Source organism: Mustela erminea, chromosome 12, assembly GCF_009829155.1.
Source record: "Mustela erminea isolate mMusErm1 chromosome 12, mMusErm1.Pri, whole genome shotgun sequence".
In the NCBI taxonomy this organism is placed as follows: Eukaryota; Metazoa; Chordata; class Mammalia; order Carnivora; family Mustelidae; genus Mustela; species Mustela erminea.
Genome location: NC_045625.1, coordinates 89065061 through 89075532, shown reverse-complemented (window position 1 = coordinate 89075532; position 10472 = coordinate 89065061). Strand labels below are relative to the sequence as shown.

Genomic DNA, 10472 nt, shown 5'->3' with positions numbered 1-10472 from the left:
AAAGTATGGTACCAGCACAAAAACAGACTCATAGATCCATGGAATAAAACACGAGCCCAGAAATAAAAGAAAGCTCGGGGCGCCTGGGTGGCTCAGTGGGTTAATAAGCCTCTGTCTTCAGCTCAGGTCATGGTCTCAGGGTCCTGGGATCGAGCCCCTGCATGGGGCTCTCGGCTCAGTGGGGAGCCTGCTTCCCCCTCTCTCTCTGCCTGCCTCTCAGTTTACTTGTAATCTCTCTCTCTGTAATCTCTTGTAATCTTCCCCTCTTACTCTGTCAAATAAATAAAATCTTTAAAAAAAAAAATAAAGCAATGCTTGTATGATCAATTAACCTACAACAAAAGAGACACAAATATACAACAGGGAAAAGGCAGTCTCTTCAATAAACAGTGCTGGAAAAACTGGATGGCTACATGCAAAAGATGAAATTGGCCCACTTTCTTACAGCACATACAAAAATAAAGTAAAAATGGATTAAAAGTCTAAACGTGAGACCGGAAACCATAAAATTCCTGAAAGAAAATACAGACTGTAGTATTTTGAACATTGGCCATATTTATAGATAGCAACATATTTATAGATATGTCTCCTGAGGCAAGGGAAACAAAGGCAAAAATAAAGTCTTGGGACTACATCAAAATAAAAAACTCTGCATACCGAAGGAAGCCATAAAAAAAATTTAGAAAAAGGCAATCTACAGAATGGGAGGAGATATTTGCAAATGACATATCTGATAAAGGGTTAGTATCCAAAATACATAAAGATTTTATCCATTAATTCCTCTACTGAGTATTTACCCAAAGGAAATGAAAACACTAATTTGTAAAGATCTATGCACCCCCATGTTTACTGAAGCATTATTTACAATAGCCAGGATATGGAAGCCACCCACGTGTCCAACAGATGAGAGGATAAAGAAGATGTGTAGATATACAATGGAGTATCAGCCATGAAAAAGAATTAAATTGTACAATTAGTGACAACATGGAGAGACAACATGGGAGTATTCCACTAAGTAGAATAAGTCAGAGAAGGACAAATACCATATGAATTCACTCGTATGTGGAATTTATGAAACAAATAAATAGATTTAAATACAGAAAATGAGCTGGTGGTTGCCCGAGGGGAGGTCAGTGGATCAGTGGGTAAAGGAGAAGTTGATTAAGAGGCACAGAGTTCCAAATATAATATAAGTCAGTCACGGGGATGAAAAGTACAGCACAGGCAATATAGTTGGTGATAATGCAATAATGTGTGCAGACAGATGCTGACTGAGCTTACGGACATGAGCACTGAGTAATGTACAGACTTGTCAATTCACTCTGTTGTACATCTGAAACTAACAGAACACCATGTGTCCACTATATTTCATTAAAAAAAAAAAGTTTGTGAAACTGCTTTGGTAAACCATAAAGGTTCATAAAATATGAGTAACTATTATACTGGAAAATTACTGACTAATGAGACAAATTAAAGATTATGAAGCCATTAACATGAAGAGAATATATTATAATGATAATCATTTTAAAATCAAAATATTCTAAAGTTCCAATAGTTTCAGTAATTCATTTTACTGAAAATAAAATTGTGATGTCCCACCACTTATAAGTAAATGTCAAATGTTCACTAAAATTTTAAGAATCCAGGTCTTAAAATTAATAATTCAATTCATAAGGTTAACAAACAGATCAGTCTGTTATCTCAGTAGTAGACCTTAACATAGCTAAGTTTATCTTTTTCTAAAAAGACAGAACAAAAAATTTTTAAATCCTGGAAAAGATTCCTGAAATCACTGCAGTTAATTTCCTGTTGTTAATGTTGTTTTTCATCCCACAGCTGTTAATCATTTTTGTTGTTTACAAAACACAAATCACTAGTAAAAATCATTAAGAACCAAACTGAATTAAAAGTTTTCGGCCACAAACCCATTCTATGGTAAATATAAAATATTACTCACTTGAAGCCCATTAAAGTTTGGAAATAAATCACTACACCTTACTGGGCTTATTAAGGACTTCAAGACAAAAAAATATCAAACACCATCCATCCATATTTTCTCCCAAATACTATAATAAAAATGATCATTGAATTAATGGGAAAAAAATAACACTTTTTGAAAATCACTTGAAGTCACTACAACTAAAGTTATTTTAATTTTTTAAAGATTTATTTGAGAGAGAGAGAGAGAGTACGAGTGGGAGAGGCAGAAGAGAGAGGGAGAGAGAATCTCAAGCCGACTCCGTGCCAAGCCTGGAGCCCAGTGTGGGTGTCGACCTCATGACCCTGTAATCTGGACCTCAGCTGAAACCAAGAATCAGACGCTTAAGACTGTGTCACCCAGAGGTCCCTGAGGTTTATTTGTTTTTTTAAATCAACTGTGTTCCTCCTTAACCTATTCATTACTTTTCTTCACTTCATAACTCCACCTTCTTTTTTTTTTTTTAAAGAACTGCCTTCCTTCTGTCCTCATCACCTCTATGCTCACACAGTCAACCTATTACGTCTGACTTACCAATTCTCCGTTTTCCCCAAATCATACTGTGTGAATAAGCGTGGACAATACTTTCACCTGCACTTACTAATGTAACCCTCACAGTACTGTCCTACGAGGCAGGCACATGACCTGTTTTTCAGGCGTGGAAACTGCAAAACAAGGTTAAATAACCATAGCGGATCTAGGACTCGATGATCACCTTTCCCCATGACGACACACTTGCTTGCTCAGTGCTCACCCTATGGTGCTTACTCCAGGGACTCTTTGCTACTTGGCTTCCAGAGACACCATCTTTCAGGCTGCTCTTCCATGGCTAGTATCCCCCAGTATTCCTCCTTTAGCGCCTTTTCTCTGGCCCCGACAGTCCTGTCCATTTTTACACATTCAGCCATTACCATTGAGGGAAGCCCTCTGAAGCCCACTTCTCAATGTGGGCCTCACCTGGGAAGAACTAACTCTTAAAAGCAGACCCAAACACCTAGTTTTAACACTCCATCAAAATCAATCCTAAACAGTTTCTTCAGACTGTCCCTGTCCCTCTTGGCCTTTCCTTTCCCAGTTGTTCAGGTGTGTTCTGCCTCTCGTACCTCTGCAGCAAGTCTTGCTGTCCTTGTCATTCTCACTCACTATGTCACAACTTCTTTATTTTCTAGTTGGAATATCAAAATCAGTTCCTGGCCTCATTCTGCCAGTCCAACTCTTATGTGATCAACCAAGCAGACCCGCATGCTGGCTGGGTTAATTACAGTCAGTCCCCACATGGAAAGCCTATGATAGTTCTCATTGATCACTGAATTACAAAAACTTCTTAACCTATACTTTTCAAGACTGTCCATGATTTCCATTTGTAAATAATGATTTAAAATTTTTTAATTCCCACAGTTAACATATAGGGTTCTATTAGGTTCAGGTATCTAATATAGTGATTCAACAATTCTATAGATTATCAGTGTTCATCACAATAAATATATTCTTAACCCCTGTTCACCTACTCAAATAATGATTTTTGAGCTTATTTCATGCTCATATCTTTTTATGCTCCAGCCCCAGGATAACAGTTTCTCACATACACTCTGTACTTCCTGGCCTCCCTATACTTGTGATACCTTCTTTTGCATCCACCAAAATCAAACACCACCTCAAACATCAGTGTCAAAAGTCACGCCCTCAGCAACTCTTCCTGGATTCTACCAGAGCAGATGTGGCTTCTCGTACCCCACCCAAATCTTCCCAGTACTTTGTGCCTCTCTTTTGCACCGATCACAGTCTAACTTAGCTCAGCTGGTTACTCCTTGGTCTCTTTGGACATTCTCCAGAGGGCTTTAGGAATCTTGGATGCAAGCACTGCTTCCTTGTCTGTGTCCAACCCTCACCAAAGGCTAGCATACCTCCTTGGCTCAATACACATTTCTGAATTAAATCACTGAAAGGAAAGGAAAAACTTGGATCCTCCCCATAAGGAAACGATGCATTTTTATCCTGCACATCTTCTTTCTCCCCGATGGTTGACCCATCCCTCCAGCTCCGCTACAGACTGGTGTGCTCTATGATAGTCAGAGGGCAGTTCCCCCAGTGCACTCAAGTGTTATAGTAGGGATTTAGGACAGTTCCTATCACAGGATCTGGGGAGGTTTGAAACAGAGTCTCTTTCTCAATCAGCTCTGATGAGTGCTGAAGCAAGGTGGCATTCCCAGCAGTGAACATGGAAATAAAGAGAACTGCTTTAAAATGAACCCTTCCATAGAGGGAGGAAGAGCTTAAAGAGGGGCCAAAAAGGCAGAAACACAGGGACAAATCAGGGCAAGTGGCAAAAGCAATATGTCATTCCCAGTTTTCCATACAGGGCATAATCAGTCATGTGAAGTCCTGATACTAAGACTTGCATTTTGAGTCCTTTTGTTAAGGAAAATACAATAGAAGTAAAAGACAAAACAATATAATAAATTTGATATACTTCTTAGTTTCAAAACTTACCAAATCACAGCCAATCTTACTCATTTATAGTCCCATGTTATTTTAATAACAGCTTTATTGAAAAATTTAAACACATTTCATTGATTATCTTTTTTTTTTATTTATTTTTTTTTATTTTTTTTTTTTAAAGATTTTATTTATTTATTTGACAGAGAGAGATCACAAGTAAGCAGAGAGGCAGGCAGAGAGAGGAGGAAGCAGGCTCCTGGCTGAGCAGAGAGCCCGATGCGGGGCTCGATCCCAGGACCCTGGGATCATGACCTGAGCCGAAGGCAGAGGCATTAACCCACTGAGCCACCCAGGCGCCCCAATCTTTTTTTTTTTTTAAAGATTTATTTATTTAGGGGCGCCTGGGTGGCTCAGTTGGTTAAGCAACTGCCTTCGGCTCAGGTCACGGTCCCGGAGTCCCGGGATCGAGTCCTGCATCAGGCTCCCAACTCCATGGGGAGTCTGCTTCTCTCTCTGACCTTCTTGCCTCTCATGCTCTCTCTCACTGTCTCTCTCTCAAATAAATAAATAAAATCTTTAAAAAAAAAAAAAGATTTATTTATTTAGAGGGAAGACCACGTGCGTGCCTGTGAGCCAGGGGTGAGGCAGAGGGAGAAGAGAATCTCTAGCAGACTCCCCACTGAGCGTGGAGCCCCATGCTGGGCTGGATCCCACGACCCTGAGATCAGGACCTGAGCCCTGATCAAGAGTCGGATATTTATCAGACTGAGCCACCCAGGCACCCCAGTTGGGTGGTTTTTAGTGTATTCAGGGTTAGTATCATCACCACAATCAATTTCAGAGTATTTCATCACTCCAAAAAGAAACCCTTTACCCACTGAATGTAACTCTCCACCTTAGGTAACTATAAACCCACGTTCTGTCTCTATGGGTTTCCCTATTCTAAATGCTTAATATGAATGGGATCATTCATAGGGTTTCTTCCACTCAGCGTGTGTCCAAGGTCCACCCATGCTGCAGCTGTGTTGAGGCTGCATTCCTGTTTTTCACTAACATTCCACTCTCTGGATGGCCTACATTCACTGATCAGGTGGTGGACATCCAACCTGTTTCCCTTCCTTGGCTCTTATGAATAATACTGCTATAAATACTTGTGTAATACGAGGTTTCTGTAGATACCAGTCTTCACTTTTCTTGGGTACATACTTAGAAGCATAATTGTCAGGTCAAATGGCAACTTTGTATTGAACTTTTTGAGGCACTGTAGACTCCTTTCCATAGTGGCTGCACCATTTTACATGCCCATCAGCAACACACACAGGTTGTAACTTCTACATACCTTCACCAATACTGGATACTGTCCTTTCATTTATTTTTGTTATAATCCGTCTTTTCAACTGCAGCCATGCTAGAGACTGATAGGGTAATTCACTGTGGTTTTGATTTGTAGTTTCCTGATGACTGTTGATACCAAGCATTTCTTCTGGTGTTTAATGACCATTTGTTGCCTTCTTTGGAGAAATGTCTATTCAGATCCTTGACCCATTTTTAAATTGGTTGTTGCTGTTACTCTTCTTACCACTGTGTTGTCTGTTTTGCCGTCTATTCCAGACACAAGTCCTTTATCAGATATAGAACCTGTAAAATTTTTCTCCTATGTTGTAGGTTGTTTTTCCATCTTCTTTATGGTATCATTTGGCACAGGAAGAAAATTTGGTTTTGATTAAATTTCTTTTGTTTCTTGTGCTTTTGGTGTCACAGCTGAGAAACTGTTGTCTAATCCAAGGTCATAAAAAATGACATCCATGTTTTCTCCTAATATTCAGGAGTCTTTGCTCCACTTTGAGTTAATTTTTACATGTGGCATGATGCGGATCAGGATACAAACCACATTCTTCACTCCAGAGGCACTTCCACACCTTTCCTAGTCCACACTACCACCTCTCCCAGCAAACATCATTCATTAACTCGCTCCTCCAAGCAGAACTTTGCCACCAACAGTACAACCCTCTCCTTAAAATTTTTTAATAAATTTTCTTAATAACTGTTAACCTTAAAAACTGTTACAAGAGTAATGGCAGTTGTGCTTCTTGGGTCCATAAGTACCTCTCTTATTCATATGTCTAATCACTTCAATACTTTGAAGAAACCGAAGTACTCCTCTCACCTAAAGGGTATTTGCAGCACTATTATATAATTTCACGGAAAACACAGAGGATGTCAGACTACTAAGTCTCAAAAGTGACTCCAAGAATTCTCATATGGGATTAAAGGAAGGGGTTGGCTATGAAGTGGTAACCCCCAAATAACAGAAAGACAAAGTGGCATACAGAACAAAGGGAACGACAGAACTTTGGGTCTAGAAGCAGCCCTATTTAAAGTTCTAGGATGAGTAAGCTGCTTCCCAGAGGGAATAGGTGACTTCATACTTGTGACTCATGACAAGTCTCTGGGGTTGGTTAGTGGCTGTGACCCTACAGCAATGGGGATTCTACTATCTCTGTCCATTCTGAGTCCATAGAATAGCTTACCTCTAATTCCCCATGTATCTTTAGAAAGATACATATTTCTAAATATTTTCCCCCCAAAATGAACTCATTAAATTTATTAGACAGATTTCCTAATTTCACCATGGGAGGGCAGTCTTATTCTAATATGCCGTAGAAGTCTAAAAATAAAGACAAGAAAGCTAGACCTGTTTTTTTTTTTAAGATTTACTTATTTATTAGAGCGAGAGAGGGACAGAGCGCAAGTTGCGGGGTATGGCAGACAGAGGGAGAAGCAGGCTCCCCACTGAGCAGGGAGCCCGATGTGGGGCTGGATCCCAGGACGGAGATCGTGACCTGAGCTGAAGGCAGATGCTTCTCCAACTGAGCCCCCAGGAGTCCCAGCTAGACATATTTTTAAATAATCTTAAACACTACTTTCACATTTTAAAAAGGTAAACAATAACACTTATCTATATGCAGAAATTGTCATACATGATCTGATTAATAAAAAATATACTTAGGAAAACAAAGGAATGGCATATTTGAAAAATGGGACAAGCAGCATTATGCTTTGTATACTTATAAAATATCTAAGTATTCTCACAAGACTATGAAATCTTAAAAGAAAAAATATAGGAGCCTCTAGCACTTACCAAGTCCATACTACATGGCAACAACAAAGTATGCATTTTAAATGCAATGTTCCAATACCCAGCACTCAATCATCCTGTTAACTTATAACGGTACACACGCACACACCAATCCCCCAAATCATAGAGAAATGCAAAGGGCTTGCAACAATGAAAATGATTTTGGAAAAGAGCAAAGTTGGAGGATGAATACGACCTAATGGCACAATGTAACGTAAAGCTGCTATTAACCAGGAAGGCGGCAATGGGATATAACTGAGAATCTAGAAACAGACCCGTACAGTCATGGTTAACTGGTTTTTTACAGATATCCAGGTAACTCAGTGGGGAAATAATCTTCTTTTCAACATATTGTCCTGAGAGAGTCGAATGTTCACATGTAGAAAACTGAACTCAGACCCTAACCTCAAAACACATACAAAACCTAACTCAAAATAGATCATGGACCTAAAAATAAGAGCTGAAACTACAAACTTCTGTGAGAACACAAAAAATCTTTAACTGCTTAGTCAGCTAATTAATTCTTTGGCTTGACACCAAAAGCCATAAAACAACCATAAAAGAAAAAGATAATTTGAGCTTTACAAAATTAGTGACACTATTGAGAAAATGAAAATTTGTGGGGCGCCTAGGTGGCTCAGTTGGTCGAGCCTCTGCCTTTGGCTTGGGTCATGATCAGCAGGGAGTCTGCTTCCCCCTTTGATTGGGCGCTCTCTCTCTCTCTCTCTCTCAAATAAACCAATCAAGTCTTTGAAAAGATGTTTAAAAAAAAAAAAAGGAAACTTGTGTCATGGATAGGAAGAAAAAAGATTACAAGCCATATATATATCTATATATCTGATAAAAGGATTTGTATTCAGAATGTATAAAGAACCCTTACACTCATAATGAGACAAACAACCTAATTAAAAACAGGCAAGGGGCGCTGGACTGGCTCAGTTGGTAGGGCGTATAACCCTTGATCTCCGGGTTGTTAGTCCCACATTTGATGTAGAGAGAACTTAAAAATAAAATCATTTTAAAAAGGCAAAATTTGATATACAGGTTTAATTTAATTGTGATCAAAATTCCAGCAAGGCTTTTTATAGATATAGACAAGATTACTCCAAAACTTATGTGGAAAGGCAGAGGCACCAGAATAGCCAAAACAAACAAAAAAAGAATAGCCAAAACAATTCTGAGAAAAGGGGGGGAATCCTCCTACCTGATTTCAAGGTAGCACCAAATGCTGAGGAGGATGTATAGAAAGCGATCTCTCATTCATCGTGAGTGGGAATTCAAAATGGAAGAGTCCCTTTGAAAAATAGTTCAGATTTTTTTCAAGCTAAACATATGCTTACCATACGACTTAGCAATTACACTCCTAGGCATTTACCCCAGGAGATGAAGACTGATGTTCACGTAAAAACCTGTGGATGACTGTTTACAGCAACTTTATTAGGAACAGCCCCAACCCAGATGGACTTCAGCAGGTGAGTGGTTACACCGCCTGTGGTCAGCCTTATTGCTCAATAATAAAAAGGAATGAACCATTGATATACAACCTGATCAACAACCTGGATGGATCTCCAGAGAGTTATGCTGAGTGGAAAAAAAAAGTCAGTTCCAAAGGGTTACACATTCTATTATTCCTGTTATATAGTATTCTTTAAATGACAAAATTATAGAAAGTGATGAGCAGCTGCCAGGAGCTAGTGATGGGAGGTTTCTGTGGCTATAAAAAAGTGACATGTGGACTCCCTGCAGGGATGTAAATGTTCTCTTTTCACCTGTATCACCCTCAATATCCTGGGTGTGATAACATACCACCGTTTTGCAAGATGTTATCATAGGAAACCAGGCATAGCATACCTAAGATCTCCTTGTACCATTTCTTGCAAATGTATTTTCTGTAAGTATCTCAAAGTAACACTTAATAAAAAAAAAAAATCAATTAAGAAGTACTAATTGTAGAATGCAAGGTATTGGATAAATCATCATCAGGGACCACGTTAAGGACGGTTTTATAAACTAACCAGAGAATTCACAGACAGCTTAAGGGGCAAGAACAGAATGTCTAGAAACAACTCCATGAGCAGTGGGTATGGCAGCCTTTCACACTGGACGAGGAAGGTGGTAGTTCAATGAATACCACTGGGACATGGACAGAGCTGCCCGAAAAACAGAAGGGAACACTATACAAGAACTATAAATTCTAACAAATTAGAGATTTATTTTTATTTATTTTTAGGATTTTATTTATTTGACAGCTAGAGATCACAAGTAGGCAGAGAGGCAGGCAGAGAGAAGGGGGAGCAGGCTCCCTGCAGAGCAGAGAACCCAATGTGGGGCTCGATCTCAGGACCTTGGGATCATGACCTGAGCCGAAGGCAGAGGCTTTAACCCACTGAGCCACCCAGGCACCCCACAAATTAGAGATTTAAATGCAAACACTAAAAACAGAAAAGAAACCATCGTGGTCCTAGATGAAACTGTGGAAACCAATGGGAGAGTTTTCTGACAATGTGTTAAGTGGGGAAGATGGTTCTAACTCTGACACAAAAAGCTGGAGGGCCTTAAATAGAACTATGATAAGCCCAACAACAGAAAGTCTTCGTGGCAAAACTGTCAAGAGCAAAGACAAATGACAAACTGGAAAATAACAGCTTTGAGTCATAGCGCATAGGCCTAATTTCCCTTACAAAGAAATCCTAAAACTTAGAGAAGGGAAAAAAAAAAAAAAAAAAAAAAAGCCCTCAGCGAAGATCTACAACACAATAGAAAATAAAGTAAAAGATACCAATAGCTCCAGGAAAAGAAGCAAACATAGCTGTGAAATATAAGAGATACTCAAACAGACTCAAAGTAAGAGTCATTTAACCTACTCGACAACCAAAGATAAAACCTTATTACACTACACTGAGGAGGATTTTACAC

General features: G+C 39.2%; 1 protein-coding gene across 2 annotated transcripts in view; it reads right to left on the bottom strand.

The window, feature by feature from the left end:
* CENPP (centromere protein P) overlaps window positions 1–10472 on the bottom strand; it is a 223180-nt gene that overhangs the window by 114114 nt on the left and 98594 nt on the right. The gene's annotated exons all lie outside the window — the stretch shown is intronic.